The 20,639-nt window shown below is 50.1% G+C and overlaps 1 long non-coding RNA gene across 1 annotated transcript in view; it reads left to right on the top strand.

The window, feature by feature from the left end:
• The window catches only part of LOC109692787 (uncharacterized), a 128,867-nt gene that overhangs the window by 20,816 nt on the left and 87,412 nt on the right, over positions 1–20,639 (top strand). Inside the window, exons 2-3 of the long non-coding RNA XR_012449954.1 lie at positions 10,424–10,536; positions 13,930–14,130. This is a non-coding gene — a long non-coding RNA (uncharacterized lncRNA). The remainder of the gene's footprint in view (positions 1–10,423; positions 10,537–13,929; positions 14,131–20,639) is intronic.

Here is a 20,639-nt window from a genome sequence, read left to right as displayed (position 1 = left end):
TTGCAAGTGGAAGCCCTGAGTTAAACCTCAGTCCCCCTCCGCCCCCCCCCCCCCCCGCCAAAAAAGATAGTACTTTGTGATATGTGCTAAGGAGAAAAAATAAAGCAGGAAAGGGGATAAGAAGAGCCCAGAGGAAGTTGAAATCTGGACAGGTTGGTGAGGAGCCCAGCTGACTTTGCTAAGATGACAGCTAAGTGAGGGAATGACCTGTGTGTTTATTGGGGGAGGAACACTCTAAGCACTACAAAGGCCCTGAAGTAGGAGCCTGTTGGGTATGTGAGAACATCAAGAAGGAGGCCAGTGTGCTTGAAGTGGGGCAAATGGAAGAGAAAACAGGTCAAAGAGTTATTGGAGTCAAGAGAGCAGGTGGGGAAGAAAGGACTGTGGGATCAGGGAGAAGCATGGCAAGGGTTGTAAGAGCAGCTTTTCCTTTTGTCCTAGGGAGGGATAGTGTGAAGGGAGGGCTCTGCTTCTGGTAGTTCAAAACATCTCTTTGGCCTCTTTGTAGACCCTGATGCAGCACAGAGTGGCCTCAGTTTCCCATCTAGACACCTTGGAGCTGCTCCTTTGTCCTGAACATGAGAAGACCCCATCCTAGGGGCACAACTAGTCTGGAATGGCAACTTTTTTTGTCCTTGGGGGGTCTATGGCCCTCTGTCTTCCACTCATACCTCAATGGGGCACTGACTCCAAGGTCAGGGTTATTAGGTACCAACCACAAACAGCCTATCCTGAAGCTCCTGGGTCCAGTCTCTCCTCTCCCTGTCCTCCAAAGGCTAGGCCCCAGGCACAGCCTGAGCGAGATGATCCAGGAAGGATCCAGGGCCTAGAAAGACTGGGAGTGTGGGGACAGTGGTGAGGTGGCACAGGAGGGAAGAGCTGGGGTTGGGAGCTCAAGTCCCATGTGTACTGGGGATGGTCCCGGGTCTCTTACCTGGCAGGGGTCTAGGATGCTGGGTGGAAGTGGTGCCAGGGCAGTTGATATCCGGGCAGGGAATGTGCAGATTGGATTTATCTGTCCATCTCCACACCCACCCCAGAGTTCTGGGCGTTCAACATCATAAATAAAACTGACCTAATAAATCTCCCTGTAAATTTTCTGTGTGGAATTTCATTACTCGTCTCATTTCCAGTCGTTAGGTTTTAGTTCAGTTTGGAGTTGTCCCGATGGCTATGTAAATCACATCTTTACGCTGGGGAGCATGGATGGATTCCAGGGAGAAATCAGGCCTGGGCCCCATGGAGGTGCCTGCTTGAGCCTGGACAGCTGGACCCTGAGTGCCACCTGTGGGGTGTCAGCTGCTTGCCTGGAGCTTCTGCCCTGCATAGGGAAAGGGACTCATTAACTGGGCACCTGACATGCTTGGGAACATTTTTGTTATTATTTTTATTGGAGGTACTAGGATTTGAACTCAGGACCTCAGGCTTGCTGGGCAAGTGCTCTACTACTTAAGACACACCCTGGTCCTTTTTGCTTTAGTTATCCTTCACAAAGGGCTCACATTTTTGCCTGGGGCAGACTGGACTGTGATCACCCTGTTTATAGCCCCTGCATAGGTGGGGTTATAGGTGTGAGTAACCATGCCCAACTTATTGGTTGAGATGGAGGGCGTCTCAATAACTTTTTGCCCCAGCTAACCTCTAACTGCCATCCTCTGGATTTTTGCATCCTGAGTAACTGGGATTACAGGTGTGAGCCACTGTGCCTGGCTGCTCTGGAACTTTATACACATCATCTCAAATCTTCTCACAGGCCCCACAGAGCAGGAATTACCATACCACCTTAAAGAATGAAACTGAGGCTCATACACAGGAAGCCACACACCTAGAGGTCCACAACTCTGCTGGTCTGTATCCCACACAATCTGTCTTTGAGCTCAGGTTTTTCTGACTCCAAATCCACTACACCTGCTGTCTCCTAACCTCCTGGTCAGAGGAGATTGTGGAGAGCTTTGCACAATGCCACCACTTCTGCAAAGTCCTCCTTGGTTTCCCTGGCACTAACTCTGAACCCCCTAAGAAGCTCTCATCGTGCCCAGTAGCCTTCTGTGACTTGTCCCCTGCCATGCTTTCAGACACATGACTCCCTGGCCTTTTGCTCATAACCCTTTGCACACTTGTAATTAAGCATCCAGCTTTGTGACTGTCCTTTCTAAAACTGAAGCTCTGTGAGGACAGTGGCTGCCTCTGCTTGGCTTACGTCCATTCCTGGATGAAGTACAGCATTCAGCACATCATAGGTGATGAACACTTTTTTTGAATGGATGAATGAAATATAAATGAACGAATGGAGCAGACATTCTGAGAGATGCAGAGGCAATGACAGTGCGCCAACCCTCTGCTCTACAGGTCAGGTCTGAGTGGGCAGGGAGCATTCTGAAGCCTCTCACCCAGGCCCCACTCAGTGCCGTCTCAGCTTTCATCCCAACATCGGCCTTAGCTCAGACTCCAACCTCAGCCGTGACCTGTATCTCCTCGTCTGACTGCAGCTCCACATCAATCCAGTCTTCCCTTCCAACTGAAAACCTGTCACCGAGTCTAACTTTAGTTCTAATCCAACTGTAGTGAATAGTCCAGCTGGACTTTCAGCCTCATCTCAACCACTGTTGCATCTCCCCAGCCTCCAACCTCAGCCTCCACTCCAAAATCAGTCCTGACACCACCTCAGCCCTCACCTCAGCTCCAGCCATCATGACCTTCACAGCTACTCGGCCCTGACCCTGTTTGACCCCAAATCAGCATCATTCTCAGTCACAGATCCAATTCCAACCTCAGTCTCAATAGCAGACCTCAGCCCCCCACTTTCAGTGCACTCCCGGACTCCGCCCAGCCCCAACCCAAACTTCAACCCAAGTGCCTCTCTCAGCCCCCTTCCCAAACCTCATTCCCAAACTAATTTCAACCATGACTTCATTCCCAATTTCATCCCAGCTTCTGCTCTAACCTCCCCTGTCCTGTCACCAGTCTGTCCTTTGCAAAGCAGCGTAGGCAAGGAGAAGCCATAGTACCTGTCATCCTTTCTCCGCCTGCCTTCATCCTAGAAGGCTCCCTGTGTGAGCTGAGACCATTCCTCTGCCCAGGCGTGGTTCCTGCATACAAACCATGTCTGCCTCCATCAGCTCACAGGTCTAACAGTGAGGTGAGAAGTCTGCCTGTCTGTGTCACAGGTGGACGTGGGGTTTTGATACACAATAGCTGGTTTGTGGCAAAGGGAGTGCTGTCACCCAGCTCTCCTGACTCCACTCCATGCCATCCCCAGTTTTTCCTGACCTGCAAGGAAGATGAGAGGGGCTCTTGGGTTGGGGGTGGGCATGGGTGAACAGCAACCCCTCAGCACCCTTGGATGGTCCCCACTGAGGGATGGTGCAGAAGCAGTTGCAGCATTCCCACCCTGAGTTTAGGAGGATTTGTGCCAGAGAGAAATGGAGCATGGTGGAGAGAATGGGTGAGGTTGATGGATGGTTAGGGGCCTGGCAGGGAACAAATGCTTCGCTGTAATGAATGGGCTTACAGAGGCACCAGTGGGAAGCAACGAGAGATGGTGAGCCCCAGAGTCCAGCACTGGTCAGAAGCCCTTACAGCTGCTGGGGCTTGTGGTTTAGGGGAGGAAATGGTGTTATGAGGTTCCATGAAAGCTGAGCTGTGGAGAACATTATGGCAGGGCAAGAGGTAGTCATGGACGAACACGGCCTTTGCTGAAAATGAACCTGAGGGAAGAGTGGGAGGGAATCCCGACCTCCTCCTTCTCCAACCTCTGCTGGTGCCTTCTGCGAGCTGGACCCGACCAGGAGCACCCGGGCCCTGCAGGCCTCTGGGGTCAGTGTCCTGGGGCATAGAGCAGAGCTGAGACAGGCAGGGCTGAGTCTGGGCCAGGAGATCCCATGGAGAGTAAACAGCACAAGGAAAGAAGGTGGGAGTGGTCACCAAGGAGAGACAGACAGACAAAAGCCAAGGGAGGTGGTGAATGTGTGAGAGAGGGAATGAGAAAGGACTCAGGCTGTTTGTTTGGGCAGGTCTGCCATAACCCAAACCCCAAACCCGACTCCTCAAATAAACTCCTGGGAAGTGAATGCCCAAAGCTTGCAGAGTGCAGAGAAGTCAGCAAATATGTGAGTTGTGAATTTCCAGCCTTCTGTTCCCAGCTCCTGGGAGAAGTAACAGAGCCTCGGGGTATCCTTCTCACCTGGTGCCCTGTCTGGCTGCTCTCAACCTCCGTGGCCTCTGCCATGCGTTTATAGAAACAGAAGAATCTCTCACCCAGCAGATCTGAGGTCCAGAGGAACATAAATATGGCAGGGTGACACTGCTTCCCAAAGTTTACACAGCCCGCACGTGCATGATTTGATAACACCCTGCCAATAGCCAAGGAGGTGAGCTGCATAGACTGTTGTTCCCACTTTACAGATGAGAAAACAGGCTCACTGGGAAGAGACTTTTCCAAGGTCATCATGACTTACTTGCAGAGCTTTGAACTTGGGCCCAGGTGGAGCCTAGACCCTGATCTCACACTGAGCCCTGAGCCAGGCCTCAGACAGGGTCCACCCCTGGAATACCCCCTGATGTTTGGAATTTTTCCAAAAGAAACTTTTATTAAAGAAAGATCACTAGTACTTGTGAGCTACTTGTTCTGTGTCGGGCACATGCTGAGCATATTGCATGAATTATCTCATTTAATCCCCTCAATAATTTTTAAGTTTGCCACTATCATTGTCTTCATTTTAAAAATGAAAAAACCAGGGCTCCGAGAGATTAAGTAACCTCAGTATTCCACAGCTACTACGTGGAATATTGAGAAATACTGAAAATCTGGATCTCTGTGACCCAGTTGTTTTTCACTATTAGGCTTCACTGCCTGATGGGGACCAGAAATTACCATTCTTCCCCCTTCCAAAAGCAAACATCCTGCAGCTCACTAAGTAGGAGGGCCCAGGAGGCTTGATGGGCACAGCTCCCAGGTCTTCCAGCCTTGGCCTGAGCCCCTGGGCAAGTCCTAGCCTTAGGGGTAGCCTGTGAGAGCGGAGCTGGAGAGTTTTCTCATCACACCCCAGGGGAAGGAGAGGAGATGGGGGGGATCTGAGGGCATGCAAGGAATATTGTCTTGCACAGGGCAACACATCTGTCCCATTACACACATAGGCACGGCCCACAAAGTTTGGGCATGGTACACACAGTGAGAGAGGGATGTCTACCTGCCAAGGGATGGTGCTGGGTGTGTGAAAGGTTGAAGGCCCAGCTCAGAACTGTGGGAGAAGAGGTAGGCAAAGAGGACTTCCCAGGAAGGCTGGGCTAGGGCTGAACCTCTGGGGCTTTTGCCTCCATTGATTTCACTACGCAGCCCCTGTACATCCCTCTACATCCGTAACTCTCCTCCTGTTTCCCTCACCTGCAAAGGCTCTCAAGAAGGAGGAGCAGACTCAGTCTGGATTGTTGCTTTTGTGGGTCAACATGAGCATGGAGCAGAAGAAAGACCTGGCACCTCCTTTGTGATTTTGGGCAAGTCCCTGGCCCCTGTGGGCCTGTTTCCGCCTATGCAAAGGGAGGCCAAGGCCTCAGGGATCCTGGGATCCTTTCACACTGATTTTCCCACAGGCTCTCAGGTTCTGAGCCCTGCAGCATCTTCTCAGTGAGTTCCTCCCCTCTCACCTCCAACTTCTGGGCAGAGGCTCTGGCCATGGTGCTGAAGGCGGTGATGGCCTCTGCAGAGGCTTGGAGCTATGGAGGTGAGTCAGATACCCACCAGGAACTATGAGGATGGAGGAAAACCACCCTAACCAAGCACTCACACACATTGCCACATTGACCAACCACAGCCTGTCTTGATGTTATCATGTGGAACTGAGTTTCAGGAACTGTGGGTCCCAAATATCTTCTAGGAAGCTGAAGGCTGCTGTCTTGAATTTGGACTTCAAGTAGCCCTGGGACAATTCAGGGCAGCTGAGAAAACCGTGGCATGCAGAAATGGTTGATAAAACTGTGAGGGAACGTCTGTTGACATTGATTCTGAGCCCGCGGCCAGAGATGAATGATTGAAACACCAGGCTTGTTAGCGCGAGAGCACGTTTGATTTCTCTCCCCTGCACGGCATGCGATTTTGCTGGAGGGAAGTTAGCAATCAGCTAATTGACATTGAATTAACCATGAAACTCAGCCCGTGCCTTCTCTCTGAGGCGCTCTCCAGCCAGACTTTATCAAGGCTTTGAATTATTGATTATTACTTATAGCTCTGATGGGGTGATTTCCTTTTATTTGTTTTCACGTTGGGTGTCCTTCATAAGTGTTCCTGAGAGAGGGAGGCACAGACACGGTACTTCTCACTACAGACCAGCAGGGAGAAGGGCCAAGTCCAGGGAGGACAGGCCTGGACAGTCCTTCCTGCCCCAGAGAAATAAACCTACGGTTGTAAAACTATAGTTTTTGCTTTTCATTTTTTTGCTTCAACTACTGTAGGTGAATGTGACAAATAGGCTCTGAGGGCTGAGTCATTCCTGACACCTCATGAGCTAAGCTTAGAGGCTGTGGTCCCTATCCCCGCCACTTCAGCCCCGTCTGTAAGAACTCTTATTCTGTCTATTTTGACTCCTTCTGGTATCTGAATTCTTTTATAACATCCCAACCAAATGATGTTCTGGACTCTACTTGCATATTCTTGGGACTGGGAGTACATGCTGAGATAGTGTACAAAGTGTTCAATTGTTCCCCTTAGAAATGTCCAATAACTGCCACATAATTCTGTCCTGTGAAGCCCCACAGAGTGATTTTTCTTTCCTTTGTCCCATGACAGCCCTTCAAAGATCTGTCAGTAAGTATTTGGAGCCTCTTGTCTTCCAGGCAAAACATCTTCCTCACAAGACTAAACTTCTAGTTTCTTTCTCAACTTGGTCTCTTTTCATGGGAATCCAGTGTGTCTGGGAGCCTCTGAAAATATAATACCTAGAAGGGGATATAGCACTTCAGGTATGGTCTGATAGTGGTATGGCTGAATAGAACCTTCTCCTTCTTCAAATTGGATGTTAGACCTTTAATGATTCAGACAGACTTGGATAAATTGCTTCATTCTATGGCAAAGACTCTGCTTATTGAGCTCATGACCTCCCAGTATTTCCCACCTTCCTTGTGGCCAGCCAGGATTATGTGAGTAATCCAACCAGTGGCCTGTAAACTGTGGAATGAGACACTGAAGAGCTGGAGAGTAACATTTCAGCTCTTTTCCCCTGCCATGGTGGGAGCCACATGTTCCAGATGACTTTATTGAAGGATGCAAGCAGCCTGGATCCCCAAGTCACCATGGAAAGGAGCTGGCCTGAAGAGTTGCTGGACCACAGTGGATTTTGAACAGAAGGAAGTGTTTTTGTGTTAGGTCATTGGGGTTGTTCCTGTACTCCTATGGCATAGCCTTACCAGACCTGACTGACAGGCCAGGCTACTGGTCACATGTCCACCCAAGGTTTCAAGTCTTTTTCACCATCCACTCAGCAGCTCATGCAAACCCTCCTTTGCAAACTCCAGCTAGACATTGCAGCAATTGTTCTTATGTATTGAATCTGAGCTCCTTAAGCTTAGTGGCCACACTTTAATCCTTGTATCACTCCCAGGGCTTTGTCTCCTACACAGACAGAAGGAAGGGAGAAAGGAAAGGAACTCCTGGGAGCATCCAGGTGGAGGTAGAAAATATTTCCTTGGGTATTTGTCTGGAATGAGGCAACGTGCCCAGTTATGTGTCCCTTGCCTATGAGTTTCTGTCTAACAGAGATAACAGCCCCAGTCTCTCAGAAGTTGAGAATGTAATGACAGGCTTTAGAATATATTATTAAACATTAAAAAGTATCTGACACACTGTGTTGTAAATAAGTGCCACATGTCATCTTTACCGTCACCACCATCATCACTGTCATAGTGGATCAGGGAACAACATTACCCCAACATCTGGGTGGAGAACAGAGAACAGGATCATCCAAGAGGGCTCTCAGGCTCAAGACAGTCGCAGGTGAGGGCTTGGCAGATGCACGGCAGGCAATCCTCTCTAGCTCAGGGCTGTACATCCGGGCCCCTCCCGTAGTGATGTCCACCAGAGGCTGCTCCCTTCCCTTCCTCACTGGGTGTTCATGCAACAGATGTATCTGCAGCTTGCCACATCTGGCTGGCCAGTCCCTCCACTGCAACTCCAGCTTGGTTCTGACAGAAACCTGGGCAAGGTGATGGGGTAGTTGGGAGTCATGCCTCTGCTACTAGGTATTCAGAGTACACAGGAGGCCAGGTGGCCTCTGGACCGATGCCACATTAGAAATGGACAGTACACATGGGCAGATGGCATCTGAAAATTAAACAAAAAATTCTGGGTGTGGTGGCTCATGCCTGCAATCCCAGAAACTTGGGAGGCAAATATTGGGAGTTACAAAGTTCAAGGCCAGTCTGGGCAAAAAATTAGGGAGAGCCTATCTCAATCAACAAGCCAGGTGTGGTGGTGCATGCCTGTCATCCTAGCTATGCAGGAGGCCATAGGTAGGAAGATCATGGTCCAAGGCTGGCTGGGGGCAAATATGTGAGACCTTACCTGAAAAATAACTAAAGCAAAAAAGGGCTGGAAGCACAAGTGTCAGAGCACCTGCTTAGCAAGTACGAGGCCTTAAGTTCAAACCCTGGTGCTGCAGAAAAATATTTTTTTTTGTTTGTGCGTCATACAAGCCCTTTCTCCTCAGACAAATGTCACTGTGCAAATGCACACTATTCTGGATCCTAATGTCCTCGGGGAAGAAGAGAAGAGAAGCAGCTTGCATTTTCTGAGCACTTAAGCAAGATCTAATTGAATCCTCACAATTCCATGGGCAGGGCTTTTTATTCCCTCTTGAGAGATGAGAAACTGAGACCCAGCAAGCTATGTTTGAGCTGGGGACTTGAGCCCAGGGGTGATTGCCTGCAGAGCCTCCCCCTTCTCAGTATCCCACCTTCCTTGCAGGACTCAGCCTCGGCCCTGGCTTGCACTGCTCTCCACCTGGGCAAATGCACAATTTTCTTTCCTTCCTAAGACATTTCGTAGTCACCAGGCATGGTGGTATGTCTGAGCCTCAGTTTCCTCTCCTGAAATGGCAAAAAGAGTAACACCCACCTCCCAGGACTGTTTTGAGCATTAATTGAGTCACCACCACAGGCATTCAGCACACTGCCTGGCACAGGTTAGCTGCTCGTCATTAATATAATAATAGCCAGCGTGTATCACGTATTGTGCTTACCATGTTCCAGGCGTGGTGCATCTTATTAAGACTCAAAAAAAAAAAAAAAAAAGAAAAACCCTTGAGGCAGGTGTTAAGCCTTCCTTTTCAGTTGGGGAAATGAAAGCTTAAAGACAAGTTACATCAATTACTGAAGTTCACAGTAAGGAAGACAACGGTCTTCTGACTCCAGAGGCGATCCTGTGCGTGGCAGAGCTGTGCACTAATAATGCTGGTGGAACAATAACTTCCACGTATTAAGTAGTTACTGTGTGTCAGACCTGGCTGTACTGTATATCTGTATCCATATTTAAACACCTATGTTTATAGCTATACCTCAGTTTTCAAAACTGTCCCATTAGCTGATTTTTTTTTTTAACACATGATGCTGAGAAAGGTTAGTAACTTACTCAAAATCTCACAGCGAGAAGGCTGCAGTGTGGACACTTGAGTGAGTCTGGTTCCTTGATGGCTCAATGCATTTACCCCACTGCACTGTTAGCACTGACACAGCAGGAAGATGTGTGTATTATATATCTTTTGGATATTATGTGATGTTTGGATTAAAAATTCATATTTACAAAATACATACTGAAAACAAAAGGATTCAGGAAGTTTTAAGAGTAAGGGATAAGTAAAGATATACCAGGCCAAGAGTAGCACAAAAGAAGATGTGTAAGTTGCTGGCCTGCCAATGACTCCAGGTAATTTGAACAGGTCGTGGCCAGCTTGGTTCAGCTTGATCCAGTCTTGGCCAGTCCTGCACATTTTGAGCCTGCCCTTACGGGTCTGGTTTGTTTTGAGCTGTTTGAATCAGTTGGATCTAGTTGGTGCCACTTGGCACCAGCCTGCCCTGGATTGACCCAGTTTAAGCCCTTGTGTCTGTCCAGGCTGATTTGCATATCAGCTGGGACTGAAAGAGTTCTGGGACTCCGGAAGGAAATCCTTCTCTTGGACTCCCTGGTTGCATGGCTTGGGTTGGAAGGCTAGTGAGGGAGGGAATTAAGTAAGTGATTAACCTTGTAGGACCCTGGAGCCTTATGGGGAGTCTCCAGCTGAAGGACCTCAGCAAGCTATGCCTGATTTGGTTACCTCCCACACCATCCCTTCCCAGTTCACTTTCCAGCTCTGTCCATGTGGGTTCCCTTGCTACATGTTCTTCCCTCACCAAATTCCTGTCCTAGAAGTAGATTTTTTCCTTCACTTTCTTTTTGAAGGTGCCAACTTAAGAGATCTGAAGCAGCAGATCCGGGACTGTCCCCTTGTGCGGTGGGACTTGTCAGCGATGGCCCGGCTGATGTGTGGGTGGTGTCCCCTGCGATGTGTACTGGTGAGTGTCGTCCATTTCATTCCCAGACTCTGGAACAGATGTGACTCACATCACCTCGCTGGCAATTCAATCAAGTGATGATGGGTGTGGGAACTGGGGAAGAATGTGGGCACAAAGGGCAGGTGCTGCCTGATGTGATGCTGTCTCAAATTGCCTTCCTGCAGAAACCATGCCCTGTGGTATTCAGAGAATAACAGGGAGGAGGGAATGAGGACCAAACAGGCCTGGGATCAGGGCCTCCATGTGGGCTGGACCTTGACTATGGGACTGCTGTGTTCCCACTTGGACTGGGGTGTGATGGAGCTGTGGGACCCGGATGTGTCAGAAATCCAGCACTAGGGTTTCCTGAGGACTGAAAAATCCCCTCCTCTTCCTCTTAGTGTCTTGCCTACTGTAGTGATAGTGTTGACTAGAGGACAGGCCCACCTGCCCAGCTGAGAATTTCTTTTTTTCTTTTATTTTTTTGCAGTACTGGGGTTTGAACTCAGGGCCTACACCTTCAGCCACTCCACCAGCCCTTTTTTTTTCTTTTTTTTTTTTGTGGTGGGTTTTTTGAGATAGGGTTCCACAAACTATTTGCCTGGGGCTGCCTTCCAACTGAGATCCTCCTGATCTCTGCCTCCTCAGTAGCTAGGATTATAGGCGTGAGCCATCGGCGCCCGGCCCCAGTTGGGAATTTCTATCCTTAAAACAATTAGACCCTTGTCTAATGCATTGCTTGGGCCTGGGGAGGTTCAGCAACTGGCAGCCCAGCTTCTTCACACTTGTGATCTGTTCTGCCAAAGAGAGGCTATGGGGAGGGAGGGAGGGCCCTTTTCATCATTTTCCAACCTTCCCCTGCATCGAAGGCAAACTCTACTCCAGAGGAGGCTGGTGGGGGCCAGGCCTAGCTCCCTTTCCCCCAGTATCTTGCGCTGCCACCACTGCCTGCCGTGAAGCAGACCATGTGGGGCTCTTGCGACCTGAGACTGTTTCCTGTCTCCTTTATGGTCCTAGCTCTAGGTTCTCTGAGGCACAGGGTCTCTACATGTTACCCCCAGGGGGTTGTGTGGGGTCTGCTTTGCCCTAAGGCCAATAATTGACACTTACAGGGACTGACTGCTGGCTGTGTCCAGGAGCCAGCTATGGCCAGGGACAACCTGTGCCAATGGGATGAGTGTGCCCAGGAACAACTGTCCCCAGAGCTCCTTTGAGAGCTTGCTGTGTTGGGGCCCATCTGTACCCAGGGCTGACTGGCCCACTGAGATTCTGCCTGAGGGATGGCTGAGTCTACCTGTGGACTGAATATGCCCAGAGAGCGTCTATGCCAGGGACCCTCCACGTCCGGGGACTGACTGCACGGGGACATCTGTAACCAGAAGCTAGTGTTTCCCAGCCATCAGTTATGTTTAAGGACACCTGTACCTTGCAAACCAGCTGAGCCCAGGGACTGGCCCTGCCCAGGGCTGGACTGGGTCCAAGGACAGATTATATGTAGAGATCTAAGGCCTGCTCTGCCAAAGTACCAGCGTCTGGCATACAAGGATGCCCAGCTGTGTGTCACCATGGTGGTGGGAGGGCCTCCAGCAAGCAGCTCTTGTTCTGGGACTAAGGGAGGAGGACATCCCACCCAAGCACCAGTGATCTCAGACCCCCTACCCATTAGGAGCCCAGTGAATTGGGAAAGAGTGTGCAGAGATACTGAGCACCTGTTAAGTGCCAGCACCATTCTGGTCCTTTTTGCCCATTATGTCGTTTCATCCTCAGGACAACCCCATCAACCCCATGAGGCAGGGGTCATCATTCCTATTTATAGGTAGAAAAACTGAGGCTCTCAGAGATGAAAATTCTTTTCTGATCTTTTTTTTCCCATTAGTGGTACTGGGGTTTGAACTCAGGGCCTCATACTTGCTAGACAAGTGCTCTACATAGTACTCAAGCCATGCTCCAGCCTTTCTGCTTTTAGTTTTTCATATAGGGTTTCTCACTAACTTTGCCCAGGGTGTCCTTGAACTGCCATCCTCACATCTCTCCCTCCTAAGTAACTAGAATTACAGGCATGAGGCACCATGCTCGGCCCCCTTTCTGGTGTTTCTGACTTTAAAATTCTTAATCCTGAAGGCCATTTGATTCTGGGTTATGAGGCGGGGGCCTCTGCCTATCTTACAGAAGGGGGAAGTGAGCATGGGTCAGAACGCAGGCATCCAGTTTGCACTTGGCAAGTTCAGGGCTCGTGCCAGTGGCTCTGACTTTCAAGGAGACGGGTGCTTGGCAGGCCTCTTAGGAAGGGCTTCCTGCAGGCTGCATTCCTGGTTGCTGTCCTGGAGGCGGGCAGGCTGGGGAGTGGAGGCTGTCGATCTCATCACAGGCCCCTTTCATGGTGCTCAACAAGGCTCCTTCAGAGCTGGACTCGGCTGCACAAACACGCACATCTGGGCTGCTGGCTGGAGCGGGCAGCGGAACTCCCCCACAGCTGGCTGGCTGCTCCTGACCTTCTGCACAAAGGGAGCTTTGGCCGTGTGGGGGCTCCCAGGGACTTGGGGCTCTGGAGGGTACAGCCTCTACTCAGCCCCTAGTGGAAGCAGCCCTCTCTGGCTGCCACCCCATGGTTTCCATCAGGACTGGAACTCTGCCTCTGACAGCACTTCCTGCTGAGGCCATGCCCTTCCCTCCTGAGAGGCCAGCCCCAGCCCAGACTGGGGAAGACAGAACAAAGGCTGCGGGCACAAAGGAGTTGTGGCCATGGAAGTATCTGAGTAGGCAGCCTGGTGTAACCTCCCCCCGTCCACACTACGTTTATAATTTTGTGGAGGAGAAAGCACAGATTAATCAGAAAAGCCATGGCAAATATCAGCTGCCTCTTACACAGTGTTCTTCTGGTTCCTGGCTCTGTTCTTGGTGATTTACACGTTAACTCATTTCATCCTCACAGCAACCTTAGGAGGGTGGTTACTATTATTATTCCCATTTTATAGATTAGACAATTGGGGCACAGAGAGGTTAGGTGACTTGCTCCAGGTCACACAGCCAGTAAGTAGCAGAGCTAGGATTTGGACTCAGCTCATCGTGCATGTTTACAAACCACCATAAGTGCTGGGGTGGGGAGTGAGGAGCTGCTGAGCTGGGAAATGGGGCTCAAGCTTGGGAGAGTCACTCCTAGGCTGACCCTACTAAGCTAGGTGGAGGCTGTCAGAGGAATACAGGTGGGAGCTGGTGGCCATCTGGTGGCCTTGACCAGGGCAGAGACAGTGACCCTGGGGGTGAGCGGGTTTGTGAGAGGCATACATAGATGGCAGTAGCTGGTGGCTGGGTGGGTGTGGGCGTGAGGGTGAGGATGGAGTGGAGGCCCTGCCCTGTGCTTGGGGAGTGAGCCAGCCAGCTTCATCCCAGCTGTTGTCTTCTCCTGCCTGGCAGGTCCACCTTGGCCTTCTTGCCTCTCCCAGAGGAGGAGTGGCCCATGGACATGTTTGAGGCCTTTGTCATTGCCGTGCGCCAGCTGTCAGGAGCATCCTCGAGGGCTCAGGAAGGGCTGGAGTGCGGTGAACAGAGGAAGCCCTGAAAAGGACTGAATCCAGATTTAAATCCTGACTCCGCGAATGAGCTGCAAGACTTTGGGTGAGTCACTTATGAGTCTGCACCTTAATTTCCTCAGAAATGATGCCTCTTTCCCGGGCACTGAGAGAATGAGCTTGACAGTGAATGCAGGGGCATTTGCTACTTTACTGTACCACTTAGGTGGAGGAGGTTGGCAGGAGGAGGCTCAGGAGGACTGGACTCCAGTCTCTAGCATGTTCTGTGGTACTGGACATGCCTTTTGCACTGTGGGCCTTGGACACCTGACCAGGGATGTGACCCTGAGCCACCAAGCCCTTCATGGGAGGAAGAACAGCCAGGGCAGTCCCTGGCAGGTGGAGAGAGTACTTCTGCCTGCGAGTAGCACCTGGGATGGAGCTGGAATCTTGTTCATGCTAAGTTCATTCACTCATTCGACAGAGTTTTACTGAGGACTTACGAAGTGGCAGGCCTGGGCAGGGGTGTAGCTCAATGGTACAGCACTTACCCCAAAACAAAACCCAAAGTGTCAGGCCCTGCTGGCCTTGGGCTGTGATATCATGGTGAAACGAGGTTGGCACAGTCCCGGCTTTGCAAAGCTCCCTGTACAGTGGGGGCGACAGGAAGTGACAAGTGAAAAAAATCAGCAGAGGACAGAAGCAACAAAATGTTCTGCAGATCCAAACAAGCTGAAAGCATAAAAACAGTGGTGTTGACGAGAGTGATGGGGAGGAGGCTGCAGATGAGGTGGTTGGGGAAGTGCATGTGTGTGTGGGGTCTCCTGAGATGGTGATAGGCAAGCCAAGGCCTGGTTGATGGGAAGAAGCCAGCCTTGAGAGGCTCAGGGAACAGCTGGCAAGTGTAGGTGACTGGGCAAAAGGAGGGGAGAGCATCAGAGGTTGGAGAGAGGTCAAGTCACATCGGGCTTTGTAGGCGTGTTAGGGAGTGTGAACTTTATCTTTCAAGATGGGGGTGTTGATATGTTGCCCATGCTGGTCTTGAACTCCTGAGCTCACGTGATCCTCCCGCCTTAGCTTTCCAAGTGCATGGATTGCAGGTGTGAACCGTCACACCTGGCTGGTGTGAACTGTATTCTGAGACAATAGGAAGCCTCTGGTAGTCTTGCAGCCTGGGGAGGACACAAGGTGGTCTGCTGTGCAGACAAGGGATTGAATGGAGTGAGGATTTCTATGCCTGGACACCTCTGGCTCTGACTTCTGCACCAGCCTTGCAAAGAGAAAAGCAGCCCTCTGTCTGCTTAGGCCTTACCTGTCCTCCATGTTCTCCTTACCCCCTTCCAGGCGGGGGCTCCAGGTTGTACCAGGGCCTCGAAGAGCATTAAGCATCTAGAGGCAGAGAACTAGCTGGAAGCCCACGGGCGAGGACCCGAGTGCAGGGACATCAGGCGCGGGCATGGTTGCCCAGCCTGCTTCCACCCTCTACACAGGGCAGGTCCCTACCCCCACCCGCATGGGGCTTTTGAATTAAAAAGTCTTAACTTTTTCTTTCAAATGGCAGCTCTGTGTACTGTACATGGTAATTAATACATTAGCATTTATGCAAAATATCATCACAGCCGGGCTGGTATGTCAGCTGCCTTCCTGAGCTGCAAAAATGTGAGCGCCCCAAGGTACCTCCGACAGGCCCTGCCCCCAGCAGACAGTTCCATTTGACCCACGTCATTCACTAACATGTCTTGGGGAGCCTAATATGTGCACGCATCTGTGCACGGTGACCAATGTGACAGTGTTTCTGTGTGTATCTGTGGCACATGTGTCCTTGAACGAGTGGCACAAGTGCTGCATGTGTGTAGCATGTGAGGTTTCTTTGTGTCTGTGTGTGCCTGTGTGCTCATGTGGGCATAAGTGTGTATGTGCATCCCTGATCACGTGTGTGTGTGTGCGTGTGTGTGTGTGCATCTCTCTGTGACCATGTGCGTGTCTGTGGGTCTGTGTGTGCATCACTGGGCATGTGCGCGTGAACTTCTGTCTGCACGTGTATGTTTGTCTGCATCCATGTGGGTTGGGCACATGCGCATGGCTATGCATGCTTATGTTCATATATGTGCGTCATGGCTCAGTGTAAATGGCTTGTGTGAGTCTGTGTGTCAGTATGGCTGTGTGTGTATGATTGATTCTGTATACTCTTATGCATGTCAAATTATATGTGTGTGTGTGTGTGTGTGTGTGTGTGTGTGTGTGTGTGTGTGTGTACACGAGATGCTTGCTGGAGTGGTTGTGAAGCAGTGCAGTGGGAGCAGTGATATCTGCATTCAAGCCCTGGCTCCACATCTTGCTAGCAATGTTACCTCAGGAAAGTCACTCCACCTCTCTGAGATGGTTTTCTCATTTGTAAAACAGGACTGATGAGCCTACTCTGTTCATTACAATGAGAACGCATGCTCACTGGATGTGGGCCTCTGCAGCTGGGGAACACACAGTGCAGTGGGAGACAGGAATTAAAAAATAAGTAGGGGTGATTGTTATCAAGGCGGTGGTCCAGGCCAGCACAGGGTGCCCCAAGGAGCATCATTCAGTCTTGAGTAGGAAGTGGTTTTGGGTGGGATTACAGGATGTTTCTCTGAGCAGGCAAGTGTTGAGTGGCAGCTTGCAAGATGAGTAGAAATTCACCAGAGGAAGACACCGAGAAGAGTGAGCCAGCCTGAGGGAGCCCAGGCATGGAGTGGTGGCACCACCTGGCCTGCTCAGTGGCTGAGACATGGGTGGGCAGCAGTAGAAGTGAGTGGACTGGATCACCCAAGACTGGACCCCAAGGACAACCGAGTGCCACTGAGTTCCATCTTCAGGAAGGAGAAACATCACTGTACTTGATAGGAGGAAGGACCAGGGAGGGAGGTGATGTCTGGAGGTGAGACCTCAGTGACTGACTACTGAGGGTGTGCTGGGAGACAGTGAGGGAGGGGAAGATTGGGAGGGAACAGGATCAGGTTGTTCTGAGGGTGATTGGATAAGGAAGTAATGGGAGGGAGGAGGAGAGCCAGTGGTGACGCCCAGTTTGTGCTCCATGGTTGGGTGGTGAGTGAGGGTGTTCACTGAGGCAGTGGACACAGGAGGAGGAGGAAGACTTCTCTTTGGGGGAAAGAAGATGAGTTTTAGACAACTTGAGTTTGAGTTACCTATGAAATGTCATTCATTCATTCGTTTATTCATTCATTCTTTACTCAGACATTGGGAGACCAAGATGAGTGACAGAAGATTGCCATAGACCAAGGTAAAATCAGGTGTAGAGGCAAGAGACAGAGGATCCTGGGAAGAATTATAAAAGACTCAGGGAAGTGGGAACATTGTAAGAGAAGGAAGAGAGCAGGGGCCTGTAGAGGTGTAAACAGAAAACACATTGTGGGAAGGCACAGAAGAGTGGGTGGGTTTGTAGGAAACCTTTTCTCTTTTCTTACCCATGTCCATAGTTGAGGCAGCCCCGGATCAGAAGACCGTGATCTGTGAAATAGGGCTGATCTGTGCTGTTGCCTCATGATTGTGCAATGGTTTAATGCTGGACACGTCTCTGTCCTCAGGGGCTTGCTGCCTAGTGAGGGAGCAAGCACGGAAACAGCCCCTACTATGCAGCAGATGTGGTGACAGAGGTCAGCTTGTAGCAGATGCTCAATAAGTAGGTGTTGAGTAGCTTGCTGATTGAATGGAGCATCTGCAGGAGCTGAAGGAGGCGTCTATCTGACTCACCTGTGGGTAGGGGATGGGGAAGACTCAAAGATGAGGGCCTCCCAAGCCAGGTCCTAAAGGATGACTAGGAATTATGGACAAACCTGTGTGGGTGTGACAGCTTTGAGGGCTGGGCTGGGAAAGTTTAAGTGTGTGGGGATGAGGTGTGGAGTGGACTTAGGGATTGGGGCCATATCACATGAGATGTTGAGTGTCAGGCTAAGGAGCCAAGTATTTTCCCTCCCATAGGGAATGTGGAGCTACAGAAGGCTTTAAAGTAGAGACAGGCTGGTTAGTTTTGTGCTTTACAAAAAGTCCTGGGTCCTGGATCCAGATGGAAGGCAGGCAGGCCAGTGATGGAATCAATGTGATTTAGTGGGCCATGTCTCTTCGATTGCTCTCAAGAGATTGGACAACCCTTTTTTTTCTTTAATATTTTTTAAAACATGGAATTGCAAGCATGCACAGACCAGGCACTAGTAGCCCTGGCTTCTACTCTGCTCCCTGCCATTATCTTGCTCTGTGGTCTTGGATTGTTCGTGTCACTTGACTTCTTATTGGGAAGGGCTTTGTTTCACCTTCTGGGGTTCAGGGTCCCCTCAGGGCACAGGAGAGCTGCTGGGGTGGGGGCCGTTCTCTTGCATCCGTCTTCTCCTCAGATAAGGAGAGGAGAGGAGGGTGAGGACAAGGACAAGGATGAACTCATGTATTTTCATGCCATGGCTTCGACGGGCCGGGAGGCTGCTCTGGGGTGGGTCGACCCCTCCTGCAAGCAGGCACTTCGCTATTGTTCAAAATGGAATTGGTCCCAGGAAGCTTGGAGCCTTCGAAAATCGCTATGAATTTTGCAAAACAGCTCTGAGGCGATAAAACATGTCAGAAGACTCAAATGTGGAAATCCCTATTTAGAAACTCCACTCTGGACAGGCATAGCTCCTGGAGGAGGGATAGGGCAGTGGCTCTGGCCCCAGTGTCCCTCCCCCTCTTCAGAGGGTGCCTAGCCCTGTAGAGGAGGAGGCAGCCCCCAGCCCCCTTCACCCCGGCTCCTGTCTGATCTGTGAGGTCTGCTGGAATTTGATTCCCTCACAACCACCCCCATCCTTTCCCCATGCACCTATACTTTTTTTTTCTCTTGAAATCAGCTTTATAATTTTGTAAAAAAGAAAAAGGATACATATGCTCTTTGCAAAAAAAAAAAAAATTCAGACAATATGGAAAAGTTCAAAGAAAAATGCAAAAACCACCTCGGATTTCACCAGCCATAGATAACCACATAACATTTTGGTGAATGTCCTTCCAGACTTATCTCTGTGCATAAATATACACAAATAGATTTCACGTATGCAGTTCTACCCCAAGTGAGATCAGATGACACATGCTGTTCTGTCACCTGTTTTCCCCCCCACTCAGCAATATGTCATGGACATCATTCATGTCAATCCATATACATCCACCTCATAGCCTTCCTGCCTGCATTGGATGTCTGGATATACTGGTCTATGGGATGCCTCCCTTGTCTGGTCTGCAGCTGATGGAACCATATGTATTTACAGTTGTTTTGGGTTTATACACATCTCTGCAACGAACACCTGTGTGCTTATACCATTGCCCATTTCATTTACTCATTCCTTCTGCAGATGTTTATTAAGTGTGTCCTATATACCAGCCCCAAACCACACTTGGTCAGTCCTTGCTCTTATGGAGTTTATGATGTAGTAGGGAGACGGGGCTTCCAGCCCCTGTCAGCAGGACAACAATTTTTGCAATGAGTATATATGTTAAGCAGTTACACAAATAATTATCCAATTAGCACTTTATCCCTCAGTACCAAGGAAAGTACATATGGCATGGAAAAGGTACTATCTATCTATGAGAGAATAAAACAAGAAAAGCCACTTAGACTTGGAAGTCAGGGAAGGCTTCTTAGTGGAGGTGACATTCAGACTGAAAGAAGTTTGGAGGCCTGGGGAGAGAGCATTGCTTAGCATGAGCAAGGCTCTGGCTTTGATACCTAGCATTGCAAAACAGAAAGAATTCCTAAAAGTGAAATTCCTAGGTCAAAGGATAAGCAGAGCTTGCATTTTGTCACATACTATAAATTGTTCTCCACGAAGGGTTCACAAATTTACAGTGCCATGAAGAGTCCTCTGCAGGGTTGTCCTGCAGATTCAGTAAGATTGCTCGCTCAGAGGCTAAGCAGAATGATCGCACACAGGCTGTGAGCTGGGCAGGCTGATACCTTATTATTATAATTACCTTTGCCAATCTAATCAATGAAAAATGATATCTCATCTTTGTTTTTAACCAACGTGCCTCTTTTTTTTTGACTGCAGGAAATTGAGCCTTTGTGGGGGGAAATGAACTATCTTTCTTTCTTAAGCCATCTGTGTCAGGGCCTTCCTGTGCCCCCTTGGAGAGGCAGGAAATGTCCAGGGTTCCTGGCCTGCACAGGGTCCCATTCTCAGAGCAGAGCCCCTGGGTTTTGGAGATGGCTTTGAGTCTCATGTGGCTGGGTTTCCAAAGGCAGGCGCCAATCAGAGATGGTGGAGAGGGGGTGGAAGGGTGGGCTGGAACCCGCTGTCCCCACGGGGCGGGCCAGGCAGGGCTTGGGGGGCTCGGGAGGCAGAATCCACATGCTATTAGGAGTGCTTAGAGATCCCAGGTGCTCCTGGATGATATTAATGCATTTATATGAATATTAATAGCTGGCCATTAATATTAATGACAATAATAAACAAGTGTGAGGATTATTTTTAAAGAGGACTGCTGCTCCAGCTGTTGCCTCCTTTCATTAGGAAGCCTCTGAGGTCCTGGCCTTCCTCTCCCCAGACCTCCGGCAGACTCCATGGCATCCTCATGACCTCTGTGGAGGCAGGGTTGGCTGCACTCAAA

Source organism: Castor canadensis, chromosome 7, assembly GCF_047511655.1.
Source record: "Castor canadensis chromosome 7, mCasCan1.hap1v2, whole genome shotgun sequence".
Taxonomy (NCBI): Eukaryota; Metazoa; Chordata; class Mammalia; order Rodentia; family Castoridae; genus Castor; species Castor canadensis.
This window is presented reverse-complemented; position numbering and strand designations above follow the sequence as displayed.